The 21,302-nt window shown below is 36.9% G+C and overlaps 1 pseudogene; it reads left to right on the top strand.

The window, feature by feature from the left end:
* The first annotated feature begins 9,239 nt into the window (after positions 1-9,239).
* LOC119533215 lies at positions 9,240-16,924 on the top strand (annotated as a pseudogene).
* Positions 16,925-21,302: the final 4,378 nt, after the last annotated feature.

Here is a 21,302-nt window from a genome sequence, read left to right as displayed (position 1 = left end):
ACTATGGTTACCAAGATGGTATAAGGATGAACAAATAGATAAATGAAACAGAAGAGAGTCCAGATATAGATGCTTATGTTCAAAATTAATTGATAATTGACAAAGGTGCCAAGCTATACAATGAGCAAAGGATAGTCTTTTCATGAATAGTGCTGAAATAATTGGATACCTATATGCAAAAAGAACTTTGACACTTACCATCATATGCAAAATTGAACTTTAAATGGATCACAGACCTAAAAGTAAGAGCTAAAACTATACAACTTCTAGAAGAAAACACAGTAGAAAATATCTGGACCTCAGGTCAGGCACAGATTTCTAGATACAACACCAAAAGCACACTGCATAAAAGAAAAAAATTGATAAATTAAATGTCACCAAAATTGAAATCTTCCGTTCTTTGAAGGACTATATTAAGCAAATGAAAAGACAAACCATACACGAAGAGAATATACTTGCAAAATCCATGTCTGATAGCAGACTTGTATCCAGCATATACAAATAACTCCTACAATTCAATAAGAAGAAGACAACTTAATAAAAATGTGCCAAAAATTTGAATAGAGGCTTCACCAAAGAAGCTATACAATGGCAAAATAATCACATGAAAAATTGTTCAGCATCATTAGGGATATATAAATTAAAAGCATGAGATACTGCTGCACATGCTAGAATGTATAAAATTACAAAGACTGACTATACCAAGTACTAGCAAAGATGTGGGACAATTGAAACACTTATACATTGCTGGTGGGACTACCAAATGGTAAGCCACTATGGAAAAAAGTTTGACAGTTTCTTATAAAGTTAAACAAATACTTACCAAGTGACCCAAAGTTCCCATTCCAAGATATTTACCCAGGATAAATGAAGATATGACCACAAAGTGACTTGTACAAGAATGTTCATTGCGGGACACTGATTACGTGCTTTGACTTGCTGCAGTTCTTTCCAGGCGGAGGAAGAAGTCTTCCTCGCTGTGGTGTTCATAGCAGCTATGTTCATAAGGCACAAAACTGAAAACAACTCAAATTTCCATGACTGGTGAATGGATTAGCAAATTGTGGTATATCCATACATTGGAATACTATTTAGAGATAAAAATAAGTGACCTACTGATAGGCTCAACAACATGGATGAATCTAAAACCATTATGCAAAGGGAGAGAAGCCAGAGACATAAAGAATATATATATATATCTATATATATATATATATATATATATATATATATATATATGATTAATACAATATAATTCCTATTAGTATATGAAATTGTAGAACAACAATGACAAAAACTATAGTTACAGAAAGCTATTTAGTGGTTGCCAGAGATGGGGGTAAGAAAGGGGTTGATTGCAAATGGGCACAAGGGAACTTTTTGGGGTGATGGAAACTTTCTATATCCTGAAAGTGCTGTCAGATGTATGGCTGTATGCATTGGTCAAAACTGATCAAATTGTACACCTGAAATTTGTGAATTTTATTATATGTAAATTATACCTCAACAAAATAAATCATAGAAATATAAATAAATAAGAGTGAATGTCTCTGGAAACAGGCCTGAGGATGGTAGAACATTGTTTGTCATTATTTGAACTTCTATACTTTTTATTTCCATGGGCATATATGACATTATAAGGGGAAAGAAAATTGAAATCTAACCAGATTAACTTGGATCACAGCCTAATGTGGTCAATAACATTTGTATTTTATCTCAATGATAAGATAAACAAGTTCAAAATTTTACAAAAGAAACCAGCAAAAATATAATGTAAAAATCCCAGTCACAAGGGCAAAACAACCTAAATGAAAAACTCTTACTGAGATCCATGAGGGAAGACTGAGCAAATGGAGAGATGTGCAGTCACAATAAGATCACAAGGTGGTTTTTAAAAATTTACAATATAAAGAAAAAAAAGTTCTAAATGTCCTAAAGTTGTCTGGAAAAATAAATGTGCAAAAACAGTCAAGAAATCCCTGAGTAAATTTTTTCTGCTTCACAGAGCATGGATGTTATGTATTTTAAAAATGATTCTACTCCTTGATGTCTTAATTTCATGCTCTTCTTTAGAGAATTTGTTTGTGTTTACAGTAATCTTCAGCTAAGTTATATCGGTTAACAATAGATTCTTAGGAAGGAATACTTAACTTTACACTGAGCAGGATTCTTCCTGATTCATTCTCGCATTGCAGCATGAGATGTAGATAAACTGCATTTACTTTGTAAGCCCAGATTTTACATATTTAGTCTGCAGAAGGTCAACTTGTATATTCTGGAGAAATCAGAAGGCTTTGTTTGAACAAACCTACAATGTGCAAATTTGTTTGTCAATACACCCCAAATCTCCTCCAAATAATGGGAGTTTAAGAGCTTATGAGTCGACCCGAACAGTTGCTGATGATCATTTGACAGACTGTGTGGGATATTGAGTTTACTTCAAATTTATGAACTGATGGAGCTATGCCTTATAATGATTAACAATGAGTCATAGAAGAAACCAGGGGTCATGCTCAGACACATGTGCCTAATGTCAGGTGTGGAGGGAGTGAGAACATTTGTAGAAGAGGGAAAGGTCTCATGACAGTCTGTTAGCTAATTTTAATTTTTAAAGTGAAGACACAGACTGGAAAAATTTTAAGGCAAACTTAGTACCTAAACCATCACCAAAATGGGTGCTTTGTGGAAAGTCTGGGGAACAATCCCCAAAAGATTATTATTAATGTAAGAAAGCTATAATTCAGAGGAAGCTGTAATAATATCACAATATGTTTACTTAATTTGGAGACCCAGAAGAGAATATAAGTGCAGGGAGCATAGGCTGGTTGTGCACATTTCTCTGATAGTTGATGTTTTTACCTGAAAAACACATAATACCCACATTCCAAGGCCCAAATGTGAAACACTTAGAAAAGTATATAGAAAGTAAATGAAGCAAATTTAATAGGATTACCACTTTTCTAAAAAAAAAAAAAAAAACGAAAAAAAATGAAAAAAAGCCAATATGACCTCCAAAATAAGAAAAAAATACACAAAACAAAACAAAAAAAAATCAAATGGGAAGAAATTTGAGCAAGCACTTTAAAAAGATATTGGGGTACATGAGGTCATACCCCTAAAAAAATTAATATCAGATGGTTAAATAGAAAGAAGACACAGAGCTGACATTCCAAAGAAGACTTTTGTAATGCAATCAATGTTAAATAATCATGTTTAAAAAAAAAAATCAATAAAATGAGCCATATTAAATTAGGGTTTATTCAACAAATATCTGCAGTTCAGCAAATAGCAATTGAGTGTCTGCCATGTGCAGGGATTGTTCTAAGCACTTTAAAAGCATAATATCATTCTGACTTGACAAGAATCCTATGAGAGAAGTATTTTTATTTTCCATATTTTATAGTTAAGTAAACCAAACAAAGAGAGAATAACAACCTGTCCAAGTTCACATAGCCAATTAGTGGTCAATTCAAAACCAGGTATTCTGATACTAAGACAGAAGTTAACTGCTAAGTTGAAAAAATATCATCAGGTAAAATCCAGTCTATTTCTATGAATAAATGCTTTTAAAGTGTAAATAAATATAGTATGAATACATTCTATTGTTTTCAAATCTTCTATTGATAAATCTTCCAGCTTAATTCTCCGTGTATGACCAGAAAATGCTCCTTCTCCCCTTCTTATAAAGCAATGTTACTTTAAAAAAGTCAGTCAGCCCATAATTATTATGTTATGATTTCTGCATTTCTTTAGAGAATTTAGCCTTACATTAGGTACTATGGAGAATATTTATACACATAAGATGAGCTTAAAATAAAAATCAGACTAATATATATGAAACAGAAAATACCGCCAGACTAATTGTCTAAATGATTCTGCCTAAAACAATTGGCAAACATAACTGGATACAAATAGATCTTTGTGTAGAACCTCAGCACTCAACATGTGGTCCAAGGGCTCCTGGGAATTCCCAAGAAAATTTCAGGAGGTCTTTGAAGTCCAATCCATCTTTATAATAGTGTTTTACTCTCACTTCATTCTCTCCTAAGTGAAGAGTGGCATTTTCCACTGCTATGTTCATGGAATGTAAACTCCTAACCTTTCCAACTCTAGCAAAATGGAATTAGCCTCTCAGAGTAAGACCACAAATCCCTGGAACCATGGGACAGGCTTTCAGGGTTCATTAAAAAGTTCTCTGCACAGTTCTGCACAGAGAACCTCCAAAACCTGTGATAGCAATTGCTCTGTTCTACACCAGTGGTTCTCCAATTTGAGCAGGCATCTGACCCACCTCCAGGACTTGTTAAAACCCAGATTGTTGGGCCACCTCCAGAAATTCTGATTCAGTAAGTCTGGAGTGAGTGTCGAGAATCACTGTTCTCAGCTGTAGAACCAGCCAAACTCTGGTTCTACAACTGTCTGGGCTTTAGCAGGTAAAGCCAAATGTGGGACCTACTTTAACCTTTTCAACTTTTCGGCAATTTGTCCTCATATATTGCTCTTTTAAAACTCTCTACTTGGGTACAACTGCTTGCAGATAAGTGCTGGAGGAAAAGCTTTTGAAACATTAGGCAAGAAAGGTTCTTTTTAGACGTTCACACATTGGAAATATTAATTGTAGTTGGAAAATAAATTCTTGAAATGATTCATGAGAACAACAAAGTTAGGTAGGTGGAACTCCCACCCCCACCCCAGCACAAGCAAGTATCTGGGAACTACCCTCAATACTGTTTCAGTCAGCAAAAGCGGTAAGTGTTTAAACAAAACATTATCTTCAATAGCTAAGAATATGCTTCGCATGATACGCTAAAGGCATGCATTGCACCCAACAGAATTCCACAAGGCAAGGAGACTTCCAGGGCCTGTTGTCTCCTTAACAGAAAGCTTGCCAGTATTCTGACAGAATTAGGAAGCCCTCCTTGAGCAGCCCTTCAGACATGAGCACAAACAAAAGAAGGCTTCATCTGAAATCCTAAGCAAATAAAAATCAAGTGAGGAAAGTGGAATATTAAATTGTAGAATTGGCAAGTAGCAACATGTTGCAACCTTGAAGATATTTAACTAAAGAGTTCAAACTCTATGAAACTGCAATTTTGACAACTAAATGACCCTCCTACCAAACTTCAAACTTTACCTGGAAAAAATGTCTAAAATTTAACTCAGATTTAATAAGCCCTAAAATTATTTTTACCGAATAGCTGGAGAAAAAGATAGTCCACAGCAAAAAGGAAAAGGAGAGAATTTACCTAGATGGTGGGAAGATTTAACACTTCCTTTAAATGTGCTGTCATTATAGAGCCATTTTCCTTGTAGTCTCTTTCTAGGTATTTAGCATTTCCATTGAAAGATCTTCCTTCCCTAAACTCTCTAGGTTTCCATAAAAGTGTTAGCATTGATGTGGTAACATTTTACCTACTCTCTTCATATTTGTCTTTTCTCTGATCTGAAATTCCCAATTGTTTCTAAACCAAGAACTTCACAAGGATTCCAAAGCCACTCAAGCCTTGTCTGTGAAATTCACCCAAGTTTGTTCAACAGGAGATGGCCGAGTCCTGTTATGTATAGCATACCAAATTAGATACTTTAGGTATAGCATGCCATATTAGTTGCACCTGACATTGATTCTTCCCCCAAAGTATCTTATATAGGTCTTGTAGAAGAAATAAGGTCTCTCCACTTATTATGGTAAAATAGAGGAGGACAGTAAGAGTTGAGTGATGGGTCGGGGTCAGGAAAGGTTTTGAGGAAGATTTGGCATTTAAATGGAGCTTTGAAGAATGGGCAGAATTTGGACATGTAGAGATGATGAAGAGCCAGAATGGTAGGCACAGATGAAATTTCAGTTTCACCAAATCTGACTGAGTGACCAATATGCACATGCAAGGCAAACACAGCTCAAGCCCCTAGAATCAATCCACTGCCCTCGCCCACCACCCACCCCATGTGACAGGTCATTTTATTAGTGATCCACTCAAATGAATATCTTTTTGGAGTTCCAGTAGCCTCCTCCTCTGGAAATATTTTTGGAGATCTTTTTTCCCCCTTCCTTCCTGGATATTGAATTTTGAATTCCTAACGTGAAATCCAATGCTCCAGAGGGCACATTCATGTTTGTGCCTTGTCTGGAGTAAATTCTTTAAAAAAAAACAATGGTGAGATTTATATTATTTGTGTACAAATAATGTATTGGGGGTGGGAAAGAATCTCTTTAAATCTGGCTGTATCCATACTCTTCTCGGAGAATGAGAGAGGAATCATCCAAATGATAATCCAAATTTTCCAAATGTAAACTTTACTTCCTCAAATCTGTTCCATTTATAGCTGAATGGTTTGAACATCTCCATCATACAGGAAAAACACTTGAACTAAAAGGAAGAGGGGAATAGATTTTTTTAAAAGACAGGGGAGGAGAAAAAAAAAAAAACAAATGCAACAGAATGAAAGGGGAAGTTTTTTGGATATGAGGAAAGCATGAAAGGAGGCAGGGGGAGAGATGAAGAAGAGGAGATAGGGTTGGATGACAAGACACCTTTTTCAAACCATGCAAACACTTCTGTCTGTCCCTATAGTAGGAAGTGGCATGGACATTTCTAGGGAGGTTTCTCCCCGTGGGCATACCCATTATCAGGATTCCAAACATTCTGCCTGGCCAGCCTTTGGCATTCCTGTCCTTGTGGGATAGAGGAAAGACAGACAGAATGCATGGGCTGGAGGAGGTGATGCATGCCAGAGGAGCCTGTGAGGATTGGAGAAAACAGACCACACTGGCCCGAAGAGCCAGACACCTGTGTAAACTGCAGGAAGCAGAGAGGAGCCCAGCTGAGCTGATGGAGACACCACATGCACTGAGGCTGTAGGAGGTAAAGTCACACAGACAAAGGCACACACGTGCGTACACACAAACACACATGCCTACACTCACCCAGGGACATAAACAGAGGCAGATTGACCCAGAAAGGGGCAAAGAAACATTGAGAGGGAAAAAGCTATACTAAGGCATGAAAAACTGTCCTCAAAAAGTATCTGAAGGGATATGCCTATTTCTAAATTCCCTTGTTACACATTTTCATGTAAATTTAATGCCGATGTCAAAAAATACAAATGGTGTCTTTCACTGGGTTAAGAGTACTCAACTAATTTAACTTAACTTGTCAAATATGTAGACAATTGGGGGATCACATTAAAAACACATGGGTGTTTTGTAAGGTGTAAATGCCCAGGCTCCACCCCAGATCTACAGAATCAGAGTTTCCAGGGCATGAGAGCTAAATCATGGGAGATTTTGGTGCTGACTCCTGCTTAAGAGCCACTGAGAGGTCTGGGGTGGCTCAGTTCCACTCAGAGGAACATAGAGCCAGTCTCGGGGAAATGAGATTGTTTACCTGTTTGTGTTTTGAAAGGAACTCCTCCAGTGCACACACAGACTTAGAGAGGGAAAACAGCTGATAAAGATCTTGAAATTTGAATTCTTAGAAAAAGAATATACAATATAAAAAGGTTAATACCAACGACTTTTGCAAATGCTCTATTTTAAGGTGTGGTGATTCTCACTTATGTGGGCATATTTATTCTCATATTTTCAGTCCCCATGAGCACAATGAAAGAGTGTTTCCCAAAGCATGTCACATGGTCTAAATCCCACAGAATGCTCTTTGGGGAAAAATGTTAGAATTTTAGAACTGCTGCATATTTCTTCAGCATCGCTCACACACATCAACCACTGCAACCCAATGAATATCAGTATTATGACAATTTAAAAAACCAGTTTAATTTTATTTTAAAAAGTGTTTTCCAAACTTATGTGACCACAGAACCAATTCTCAATATAAAACCTGTGAGTATCATGAGGAACTAACATTATAAGGAATTCACTTAAAAAAAAATTAGAATTTTGTATAAAAAAGATGACTGGTCACCAACCACAGTTTCACCTTTTTCATTGTTAAAGAGGCAAAGCCACCAATTTGCAAAATTTTAAATTTTAAAACACAGCAACAGCAAAGACTGTGTTAAAAGCAAATGTACCAGCATTCATTATTTTCCATTCTCAAAGTTCCTGAACTCCCTTTGTAAAGAGAAACTAAATTATTTAAAGATCAAACTACTTTATATTTAAAAAAAAAAAAATCTGAAGAATTCAAGCTAAATGTAGTTCACAGGCATATCAGATAGGAAAATACTTCTGGCTAACCAATGCAAGTATATTTTTAGCTAAGGACTCCTGAAAAGAAAGAAACTAGTAGAAAAGGGTTGTGTTGGATGGACTTCTCAGATTGTCAAGGATACCCTGCAGCCCATTTGGGTTGTAGTATAAGGAGGGAGCTGGCTACTTTATAGCTTGTCCGAGTCCCTCACACCAAGACAACCCAGGAAGAGTTGACTAGAGGTAGAGGAAATTGGTGAAAACACTGGATTGATTCATAACTGGATAATTCACCAACTCACACACATCTGTTCCATAAGCAAAGCTAACCTGACAGAGAGGCCTTTAGAGAGCCCCTGAAGGTGGGTTAAATCTGGTTTTAGAAAGGAACACAGGATGTGAGACAAAAGTCTCGTGAGGGGAATTGGGAAGATGGAAAGTTAACAAGAAAGGTAAGAATATATACAACTTTTATTTCTAGACCTAATGATCCTAGGGAAAGAAAACTCCACAAGTCATTCCTGAGTGGCATATATAATTGGTACCATAAAATAAGCAAATAAAATGACCAAAAAGGTGGACTTTTTAACAGGGAGGGTGGCTTCTGCACATGATTATGAAGCAAATGGTTGCTAGGAAATAGGACAGAATGAGGAAATAGATTATATGAGATATTTGGGATGTGTGCAAGAAAGGGTGGGGTGGGCAAGATGATCTAATGTAACTAGATGTAACTAAATACATTTCTTCCCTGTGGTTGATTTGGCATCAATTTTAAGACTTTATGTTGAAATTTCCAAAGCATACCTCTCTAACTGGGTTTTAGAATACGAAACCTGATACACATTCTTTTAAAAACCCAGTGTCCACATGGTGCATGGTGGTGATGAAGGAGTATAATTCAGGAAGAAAATGATAAAAATTTCCACTGAGTGGTTTATCAGCTCAAGATTTTGTTCATTGAGTGTCAGTTTTCTTCTTAATAGAAACAGGTGCAGTTTTATTCTGAAGTAAAAATACCAAATAATCTGGTTCACATTGACTGACCAGAGTCCACAAATTCTTTGGGATCTTCCAGACTGCCCTGACCCCAGCTTTCTAACCTTTGAAAACACCGAGAATAATGTCTTTGCATCCATTTTTACTAGAGCCAAACACCCGTCATCCCTGGATCAGAGATCATACCCAGATTGCTCTTAGCCACAACAACCACAAAGTCCACTCTATGAGAAGAATGGAAGCCAGTGGGTGAAAGCTCATGAACTCAGGGAGCACAATCGACACATCACAGGTGCTCACTTGGATCCCAAGAATGACTGCATTGTCACTCGTGGGGCAGATCGCAATGCCTACATCTAGAGTCAAAAAGATGATATCTGAATATGAAAAGTCCAAATATAAGACTCATTGGTGTCCCAGAAGGGGAAGAAAAGGGTAAAGGTCTAGGAAGAGTATTCAAAGAAATTGTTGGGGAAAACTTCCCAAATCTTCTCAACAACATAAATACACAAATCATAAATGCTCAGCGAACTCCAAATAGAATAAATCCAAATAAACCCACTCTGAGACATATACTGAACACACTATCAAACACAGAAGAGAAGGAGCAAGTTCTGAAAGCAGCAAGAGAAAAGCAATTCACCACATACAAAGGAAACAGCATAAGACTAAGTAGTGACTACTCAGCAGCCACCATGGAGGCAAGAAGGCAGTGGCACGATATATTTAAAATTCTGAGTGACAAAAATTTCCAGCCAAGAATACTTTATCCAGCAAAGCTCTCCTTCAAATTTGAGGGAGAGCTTAAATTTTTCACAGACAAACAAATGCTGAGAGAATTTTCTAACAAGAGACCTGCCCTACTGGAGATACTAAAGGGAGCCCTACAGACAGAGAAACAAAGAAAGGACAGAGAGACTTGGAGAAAGGTTCAGTACTAAAGAGATTTGGTATGGGTACAATAAAGGATATTAATAGACAGAGGGGAAAAATATGACAAACATAAACCAAAGGATAAGATGGCTGATTCAAGAAATGCCTTCACGGTTATAACGTTGAATGTAAATGGATTAAACTCCCCAATTAAAAGATATAGATTCGCAGAATGGATCAAAAAAAATGAACCATCAATATGTTGCATACAAGAGACTCATCTTAGACACAGGGACACAAAGAAACTGAAACTGAAAGGATGGAAAAAAATATTTCATGCAAGCTACAGCCAAAAGAAAGCAGGTGTAGCAATATTAATCTCAGATAAAACAGACTTCAAATGCAGGGATGTTTTGAGAGACAAAGAAGGCCACTACGTACTAATAAAAGGGGCAATTCAGCAAGAAGAAATAACAATTGTAAATGTCTATGCACCCAACCAAGGTGCCACAAAATACATGAGAGAAACACTGGCAAAACTAAAGGAAGCAATTGATGTTTCCACAATAATTGTGGGAGACTTCAACACATCACTCTCTCCTATAGATAGATCAACCAGACAGAAGACCAATAAGGAAATTGAAAACCTAAACAATCTGATAAATGAATTAGATTTAACAGACATATATAGGACATTACATCCCAAATCAACAGGATACACATACTTTTCTAGTGCTCATGGAACTTTCTCCAGAATAGATCATATGCTGGGACATAAAACAAGCCTCAATAAATTTAAAAAAGATTGAAATTATTCAAAGCACATTCTCTGACCACAATGGAATACAATTAGAAGTCAATAACCATCAGAGACTTAGAAAATTCACAAATACCTGGAGGTTAAACAACACACTCCTGAACAATCAGTGGGTTAAAGAAGAAATAGCAAGAGAAATTGCTAAATATATAGAGACGAATGAAAATGAGAACACAACATACCAAAACCTATGGGATGCAGCAAAAGCAGTGCTAAGGGGGAAATTTATAGCACTAAACGCATATATTAAAAAGGAAGAAAGAGCCAAAATCAAAGAACTAATGGATCAACTGAAGAAGCTAGAAAATGAACAGCAAACCAATCCTAAACCAAGTAGAAGAAAAGAAATAACAAGGATTAAAGCAGAAATAAATGACATAGAGAACAAAAAAACAATAGAGAGGATAAATATCACCAAAAGTTGGTTCTTTGAGAAGATCAACAAGATTGACAAGCCCCTAGCTAGACTGACAAAATCAAAAAGAGAGAAGACCCATATAAACAAAATAATGAATGAAAAAGGTGACATAACTGCAGATCCTGAAGAAATTAAAAAAATTATAAGAGGATACTATGAACAAGTGTATGGCAACAAACTGGATAATGTAGAGGAAATGGACAATTTCCTGGAAACATATGAACAACCTAGACTGACCAGAGAAGAAATAGAAGACCTCAACCAACCCATCACAAGCAAAGAGATCCAATCAGTCATCAAAAATCTTCCCACAAATAAATGCCCAGGGCCAGATGGCTTCACAGGGGAATTCTACCAAACTTTCCAGAAAGAACTGACACCAATCTTACTCAAACTCTTTCAAAACATTGAAGAAAATGGAACACTACCTAACTCATTTTATGAAGCTAACATCAATCTAATACCAAAACCAGGCAAAGATGTTACAAAAAAGGAAAACTACCGGCCAATCTCCCTAATGAATATAGATGCAAAAATCCTCAACAAAATACTTGCAAATCGAATCCAAAGACACATTAAAAAAATCATACACCATGACCAAGTGGGGTTCATTCCAGGCATGCAAGGATGGTTCAACATAAGAAAATCAATCAATGTATTACAACACATTAACAAGTCAAAAGGGAAAAATCAATTGATCATCTCAATAGATGCTGAAAAAGCATTTGACAAAATCTAACATCCCTTTTTGATAAAAACACTTCAAAAGGTAGGAATTGAAGGAAACTTCCTCAACATGATAAAGAGCATATATGAAAAACCCACAGCCAGCATAGTACTCAATGGTGAGAGACTGAAAGCCTTCCCTCTAAGATCAGGAACAAGACAAGGATGCCCGCTGTCACCACTGTTATTCAACATTGTGCTGGAAGTGCTAGCCAGGGCAATCCGGCAAGACAAAGAAATAAAAGGCATCCAAATTGGAAAAGAAGAAGTAAAACTGTCATTGTTTGCAGATGATATGATCTTATATCTAGAAAACCCTGAGAAATCGATGATACAGCTACTAGAGCTAATAAACAAATTTAGCAAAGTAGCGGGATACAAGGTTAATGCACATAAGTCAGTAATGTTTCTATATGCTAGAAATGAGCAAACCGAAGAGACACTCAAGAAAAAGATACCATTTTCAATAGCAACTAAAAAAATCAAGTACCTAGGAATCAACTTAACCAAAGATGTAAAAGACCTATACAAAGAAAACTACATAACTCTACTAAAAGAAATAGAAGGGGACCTTAAAAGATGGAAAAATATTCCATGTTCATGGATAGGAAGGCTAAATGTCATTAAGATGTCAATTCTACCCAAACTCATCTACAGATTCAATGCAATCCCAATCAAAATTCCAACAACCTACTTTGCAGACTTGGAAAAGCTAGTTATCAAATTTATTTGGAAAGGGAAGATGCCTCGAATTGCTAAAGACACTCTAAAAAAGAAAAACGAAGTGGGAGGACTTACACTCCCTGACTTTGAAGCTTATTATAAAGCCACAGTTGCCAAAACAGCATGGTACTGGCACAAAGATAGACATATAGATCAATGGAATCGAATTGAGAATTCGGAGATAGACCCTCAGATCTATGGCCGACTGATCTTTGATAAGGCCCCCAAAGTCACTGAACTGAGTCATAATGGTCTTTTCAACAAATGGGGTTGGGAGAGTTGGATATCCATATCCAAAAGAATGAAAGAGGACCCCTACCTCACCCCCTACACAAAAATTAACTCAAAATGGACCAAAGATCTCAATATAAAAGAAAGTACCATAAAACTCCTAGAAGATAATGTAGGAAAACATCTTCAAGACCTTGTATTAGGCGGCCACTTCCTAGACTTTACACCCAAAGCACAAGCAACAAAAGAGAAAATAGACAAATGGGAACTCCTCAAGCTTAGAAGTTTCTGCACCTCAAAGGAATTTCTCAAAAAGGTAAAGAGGCAGCCAACTCAATGGGAAAAAATTTTTGGAAACCATGTATCTGACAAAAGACTGATATCTTGCATATATAAAGAAATCCTACAACTCAATGACAATAGTACAGTCGGCCCAATTATAAAATGGGCAAAAGATATGAAAAGACAGTTCTCTGAAGAGGAAATACAAATGGCCAAGAAACACATGAAAAAATGTTCAGCTTCACTAGCTATTAGAGAGATGCAAATTAAGACCACAATGAGATACCATCTAACACCGGTTAGAATGGCTGCCATTAAACAAACAGGAAACTACAAATGCTGGAGGGGATGTGGAGAAATTGGAACTCTTATTCACTGTTGGTTGGACTGTATAATGGTTCAGCCACTCTGGAAGTCAGTCTGGCAGTTCCTTAGAAAACTAGATATAGAGTTACCATTCGATCCAGCGATTGCACTTCTCGGTATATACCCGGAAGATCGGAAAGCAGTGACACGAACAGATATCTGCACGCCAATGTTCATAGCAGCATTATTCGCAATTGCCAAAAGATGGAAACAACCCAAATGTCCTTCAACAGATGAGTGGATAAATAAAATGTGGTATATACACACGATGGAATACTACGCGGCAGTAAGAAGGAACGATCTCGTGAAACATATGACAACATGGATGAACCTTGAAGACATAATGCTGAGCGAAATAAGCCAGGCACAAAAAGAGAAATATTATATGCTACCACTTAATGTGAACTTTGAAAAATGTAAAACAAATGGCTTATAATGTAGAATGTAGGGGAACTAGCAATAGAGAGCAATTAAGGAAGGGGGAATAATAATCCAAGAAGAACAGATAAGCTATTTAACGTTCTGGGGATGCCCAGGAATGACTATGGTCTGTTAATTTCTGATGGATATAGTAGGAGCAAGTTCACAGAAATGTTGCTATATTAGGTAACTTTCTTGGGGTAAAGTAGGAACATGTTGGAAGTTAAGCAGTTATCTTAGGTTAGTTGTCTTTTTCTTACTCCCTTGTTATGGTCTCTTTGAAATGTTCTTTTATTGTATGTTTGTTTTCTTTTTAACTTTTTTTTCATACAGTTGATTTAAAAAAGAAGGGAAATTTAAAAAAAAAAAAAAAACAAGGGAAAAAAAAAAAAGATGCAGTGCCCCCTTGAGGAGCCTGTGGAGAATGCAGGGGTATTTGCCTACCCCACCTCCATGGTTGCTAACATGACCACAGACATAGGGGACTGGTGGTTTGATGGTTTGAGCCCTCTACCACAGGTTTTACCCTTGGGAAGACGGTTGCTGCAAAGGAGAGGCTAGGCCTCCCTGTGGTTGTGCCTAAGAGCCTCCTCCCGAATGCCTCTTTGTTGCTCAGATGTGGCCCTGTCTCTCTAGCTAAGCCAACTTGAAAGGTGAAATCACTGCCCTCCCCCCTACGTGGGATCAGACACCCAGGGGATTGAATCTCCCTGGCAACGTGGAATATGACTCCCGGGGAGGAATGTAGACCTGGCATCGTGGGACGGAGAACATCTTCTTGACCAAAAGGGGGAGGTGAAAGGAAATGAAATAAGCTTCAGTGGCAGAGAGATTCCAAAAGGAGCCGAGAGGTCACTCTGGTGGGCACTCTTATGCACACTTTAGACAACCCTTTTTAGGTTCTAAAGAATTGGGGTAGCTGGTGGTGGATACCTGAAACTATCAAACTACAACCCAGAACCCATGAATCTCGAAGACAGTTGTATAAAAATGTAGCTTATGAGGGGTGACAAGGGGATTGGGAAAGCCATAAGGACCACACTCCACTTTGTCTAGTTTATGGATGGATGAGTAGAAAAATAGGGGAAGGAAACAAACAGACAAAGGTACCCAGTGTTCTTTTTTACTTCAATTGCTCTTTTTCACTCTAATTATTATTCTTGTTATTCTTGTGTGTGTGCTAATGAAGGTGTCAGGGATTGATTTGGGTGATGAATGTACAACTATGTAATGGTACTGTGAACAATCGAAAGTACGATTTGTTTTGTATGACTGCGTGGTATACGAATATATCTCAATGAAATGAAGATTAAAAAAAAACAAAAAAAAGACATAATGCTGAGCAAAATAAGCCAGGCACAAAAAGAGAGATATTGTATGTTACCACTAATGTGAATTCTGTGAAAAATGTACAATGTTTTATACTGTAGAATGTAGGGGACCTAGAGATACCAATTAGTGGAGGGGGAATGATAATCTAATAAGAACAGATAAACTATGGAGGGTAATCTCAATGTTATGGGAATGCTCAGGAATGATTATGGTTTGTAAACTTTCTTGGATATAGTAAGATCATGTTGGAAGCCATAGAGTTATTTTAGGTTTTTTTTTCTCTTATTCCTTTGTTTTCTTAGGGGTTGTTAATTTTCTTGGGGTATGGTAGGAACATGTTGGAAGCAATGTAGTTATTTTAGATTATTTGTTTTTCTTACTCCTCTGTTTGGACATGGTTTATTAATTTTCTTGGGGTATGGTAGGAACATATTGGAAGCAAAGTAGTTATTTTAGGTTATTTGTTTTCCTTAATCCATTGCTTTGTTTGAAATGTTGTGGGGTTTTTTTGGTTGTTGTTTGCCTGTTTGTTTTTAATTTTTTGATAAACAAAGTTAAAAAATTGAAAAAAAATCAGTAGAAAAATGGGAGTAAAAACTAAATGACAAATAGGGTGGGATGGGGGGATGGTTTGGGTATTCTCTTTTCACTTTTATTTTTTATTCTTATTCTGATTCTTTCTGATGTAAGGAAAATGTTCAGAAATAGATTGTGGTGATGAACGCATAACTATATGATCATACTGTGAACAGTTGATTGTATACCATGGATGACTGTATGGTTTGTGAATATATTTCAATAAAACTGAATTTAAAAAAAAAAAAAAAAAGATGATATCTGGAAACCAGCCCTGGTGACGCTGAGAATTATTTGTGGACCATTTTTGTGAAATGGTACATGCTAGAGGATGCGTTTGCTGTGTAACAGTGGAGCATGACTCATTTCTGTTACTTTGAGTCTGAAAATGACTAGTGGGTAAGCAAGCACATTCAAAAGTCTGTCACTTCTGTGGTCCTCAGGTTGGGTTGGCATACGAACAATGTTTTGCTGGCAGCAGGATCCTGTTACTTCAAATGCAGAGTACAGTTTGCCTACATTAAAAAGTGGATGAAAAGCCAACTAGTATGCAATGTGGCCAGCTGATGTCAGAGTTTGGTGCCCGTGTCTGTTGCTGATGCCTCAAAAAGTGTGCAGGTTTCAACTCTGAAATTGGAGTTCCCGCCACTCGTAAGTGTATCATGTATCTCCAGGAATAGCATCATAGATGCTGGCTATGACTGCTGCCCAATGCTCTTTAACTATGATGACCATGGCTGCTTGATCTTGCTCTCCATACTAGACCTCCCAGAACAGAGCATCCAGTGCAACATGTTGGCCATGGAACACTTCCACAACCTGGACAAGAGTTTCTACAACCTAGGACTGCAATATAGCCTTGGAGACACTGTACCAGAATAGCATCACTCACAAGTCTATTTATGAGGTGGACAAGCAAGATTGTTACAGATTCTGCACTACTGCCATCAATGGAGCCATGACAATTTGGGATTTCAAGACTTTAGAGTCTTCTATCAAGGGTCTTCAAATAATGTGAAGCTGAGAGAACCTCTAAGATCTAGCATGACAAACTGCAACTGACCACAGCTCTGCCAATTGCATGATGTGGAACAAAGCCAGCCACAAGGAAACACTGAGCACACAGTGTGCAAATATTATTTGTGTGTTTTTGTTTGAAGATAATTGGTGAAAGTGTTAGGTATTTAAAGCAGCAGTAGTTTTTTGTTCTGTTTCATTCCATTCATGACCCAAGCTTCTCTTTAAGTGGTTTATTATGGAAAATTGTCACACTAACTTAAAGGAAGGGGTAGGGAAATATGTAAACTGTCTGCTAGAAATTTAAATAAAAATAATGAATTTGGAAAAAAAAATAATCTAACAGTAAAAAAGCTGCGTGCTTTTGCTTGTTGCTTCCCATTGGCCTCTTTCTTTTCCAAAACCACTCCCCTATCCCAACCCTGAATATTTCAGCACAGTACTAAGCAAACAGTTGGGGAAATCAGGGCAGAGAAGCTGGATCCTTTAGGTGCTAAGGAAAAGAACAAGCACAACAACCACCTCAGTAATTGGAATGTGATGCTGTTTTTTTGAGACATCCTCTGTGTGAATTGGGGCACAGATACCATAGTTGCCGTAGTTCTCCTGTACGCCCTCATCAGGTCTCAGAAGAGTCTTTTATTACTTTTGAACTGATTTAATTACCCAAACTGATGTTTTAGAAGCCAGGGAAGAGCAGGGATGTAAAGACGTATGTATTGATTCGTATAATATTTGTTTGGAAAATGTTATTAACTATAAAAAGTAGATCAGAAGGAAGAATGGATAGTATGATCCCACTTTGTTAAAATAAGTATTCTTTTTTCATATGAAAAGTGTACTATAGATAATAGGCTTTTAAAATGATAGTCTCAATGTGTTATTTTGATTGAGGCATCAATATGGTAGATTCAAAGCTTCTGAGACAGGCCTCCATATGCTACCTTTAAAAATGAAGTGGTCAAAAACTAGTTTCACAATTCTAGGTCATTCACCAAAGGGCCCCTCTCTCACATGGAGAATTTGAAGGACTCATGATAGTAAAGAGGGTGTTTAGGAAGACGTTTCTTTAGAGAGCTGTTGCTATGCTCCTCGTTTCTCTCTCCCAAAGGGGGAGAGTTAGGGGAAGCTACCTTCTTCACCTCCAGTCTTCTGAGGATGGGCATCCATAGATCACTTAAAGAGCTTTAAATATATTCCCTATCTTTGGGGGAACACAGAGGACTAGTTAAAACACCCTGTAGCAGTGAGATGTAGGTAGCTGCCTTGTAATCAGTCTGTACTCCTAGAGCCTGTTGGAGGAAATGGATGCATGAGCAATTCTCATGGGCCGCAGGTAGACCACCTGTGAGAGAAAGCTAGCACAGGGCTGCCTTGGGTCCTGATCAATAAAAGCATCTAGAGGGACAGAGGGGCCAAGCACCAAGAAGCTGGAGGTAGACTCTGGATTCCTAGGAGGTGTAGAAGAAGTTGCAAATAACCACCCCAAATAAAACTGCAAACGGTCCTCAGTGATGAGAATCTCTGAACAACTAGCAAAAGAGCTAAAACAAAACAAAACAAAACAAAACAAAAGGAATCAACTTTACTAGGGTGACCATACAATTTATTGCCCAAACTAGGACCATTCTGACAATGAAAAGTGTGTTATTAATAATTATTCTGGGATGATAAGTATAAACCAGCACCGTCCCAGGCAGAATGGAAAGAACTGTCATCCTAATTTTAAGCATTTGCTACTTAGAAAGCTTTGCTGCCAAATGAGAGCAGCACCCACTATTTAAGATCGTGCTCTTTCTCCCTTGGCCAGAGCTATAAGCAGGAAAAAGCAAAGGACTAGAATTCCCATTCTCAAGAGTTATTTAGCTTTTTGTTATTTGGTTTTGAAACTTAAGGGATTTTTAATTAATCTTTTGTTGTTATTTTCTAATTATTCTGATTATATTTAGAAAACATAATCCATATGATATTGATTTACTGATGCTTTTAAATGGTTTAATACAAAGTCTTATTTTGTAAATACTGCAGGTACACTTGGAAACAAGTAGTATTCTCTGCTGGGGTAGAATTCCACGTATATCTAATAGCTCATATTTACTAATTGTATTTCCAAGTTCTTCAAAATCTCTGCTTAATCTATCATTTTCTGAGAAATGTATATTAAAACCTCCAGATAAAATTGCTGATTGATTTCTTTCTGCAGTTCTGTCAATTGCTGTTTGGTATATTTTGAGACTGTATTGTTGGGTGCATATGTGTTAATGATAGACACAAAATCAGAAAATCTTAAAAGCACTCATAGAAAAAGAAGAATTTCTTCAAAGGAATTAAAAATAAACTGGCAGACAACATCTCAACAGCAATAATAGAAGCCAGATGATAGGGAAATATATTCAAAGTACTGAAAAACAAAAAAAAAATAGCTGTCAACTTAAAATCTTACTTCCAGTGAAATTATCTTCCAAAATAAAGGTGAAATAAATTAGTTTTCATCAAATGAAACCAAGAGAGTTTGCTACCAATAGGTCTTAACTAGAGGAAATTCTAAAGATATATTTCCGGAAGAATGAAAGTACTCCTAGATGGAAGGCCTCAGATGCAAGAAGAAATAACTAGCAGGAAAGTGATAAATAAATGTGTGAATTGAAACAATCATTGGGAAATAAAACAATAATAATAATACCATGTAGTGTTATAAAAAAAGATAATACTAAAAAATATGTTTAAATAGCATTTATATTGGTAGAGATGTTATCAGAGATAATGTATTCAAAGTTTCTAGTACTATTCAAGAGGATAAGGATATTGACTAAATGAAATCTTTGATAAGTTAATAATGAATGTGAAAAATTTCTAGGGTAACTAATAAAAGAATTGAAATGTAACATATCCAAATTAGTAAAGGGAAAATGGATTGAGGGAGATACTCAAACATTAAAAAGAAAGAAAAAAAGGGGGAGGTGTAAAAAGAAATTAGAAGAAGAAAGGAAAATAGAGAGCAAAAAATAAGAGTATAGAAATTAGAGAAGCAACAAAGTTTAGCTTAGTCCTTGGTGTTCAGCCAAAATATGCTCTTTGGCTTTGATTTCAGCCAAGGCCTTTGGAAGGCTGAAGAGCTTCATAACTATTCCAAAATCACTTTTGGCATCCCTGAACTTGTGAGTGATCAGTGATCATGGGATCACATAGGTTATCATATTGAATCACCATAACAACATCAGTAATATAAACAGACCACTCAGATTTATTGCTAACATCTGAATATTAATTTTCAAACATAGGTTAAGTATTCTGCAGGTTACTTGGATTGAAAAAAATACTGTATGTACCTTACAGGGCTGGATTTCTTTTTTCAAGGTTTTTAAAATAGCATTTTTTCAACTTTTAATTGTGCAGTATAGAAAACTGAAAAACACAAGAAGCAAAGAACACAAAAGCCATCCAGAATCACAAGCAGTCCACAGTTTTACATATCCTTCTAGGTCCTTTATGTGTATACACACAACTGAGCCTACATTTTATGTGGTTGAGATCATACAGAATGTACCATGCTTTTTCATGAATATTTACTAACTCAGAATCCCAAAGCCATGAGTATTGTGATAAGCAAGAATACATGACACCAACTCAATCAGGGGTAAAAAAAAAAAATGTATTTCTGCCTTTCTTGGGGGCAAAATTTAATAAAAGACAATAATGGCAACAGGCTTCTATAGGTATTGGCAGAGTTACAAATATTGCATTCCCTTAATGCTCAATTTAAAATGAGAAAATGGTATAATATGTTAAGTATAATTCATTATATCTATATTGAAATATTAGCAAGAAGGTATGTTTCCATTGGATAATTTAACAGTTTTCCAATGGTACAGCCAAGAGATGGGCACATGCAACATTACATTAAAATGAAAATATGAATACGTCTGCATACATCCCTTCCCTGCACTTCCTTCTGCCCCTCTGTAACCAACTTAATGAACAAGTCTTGATGCCTACTGCTCAGAGGTGGTGTTCTAGTTTGCTAATGCTGCCGGAATGCAAAAAAACAGAAATGGAATGGCTTTTATAAAGGGGGTTTATTTGGTTACACAGTTACAACCTCAAGGCCATAAAGTGTCTAAGGTAACACATCAGCAATCCAGTACCTTCACTGGAGGATGGCCAATGGTGTCCGGAAAACCTCTGTTAGCTGGGAAGGCACATGGCTGGCGTCTGCTCCAAGTTCTGGTTTCAAAATGGCTTTCTCCCAGGACGTTCCTCTTCAGGCTGCATTCCTCAAAAACATCACTCTTAGTTGCACTTGGGATATTTGGCCTCTCTTGGCCTCTCTGGGGCAAAAGTCTGCTTTCAATGGCCGTCTTCGAACTGTCTCTCAGCTG

The sequence above is a fragment of the Choloepus didactylus genome, chromosome 4 (genome assembly GCF_015220235.1).
Source record: "Choloepus didactylus isolate mChoDid1 chromosome 4, mChoDid1.pri, whole genome shotgun sequence".
NCBI lineage: Eukaryota > Metazoa > Chordata > Mammalia > Pilosa > Megalonychidae > Choloepus > Choloepus didactylus.
Note: the sequence above shows the minus strand (reverse complement) of the source record. Positions and strands in the feature narration are given on the sequence as shown.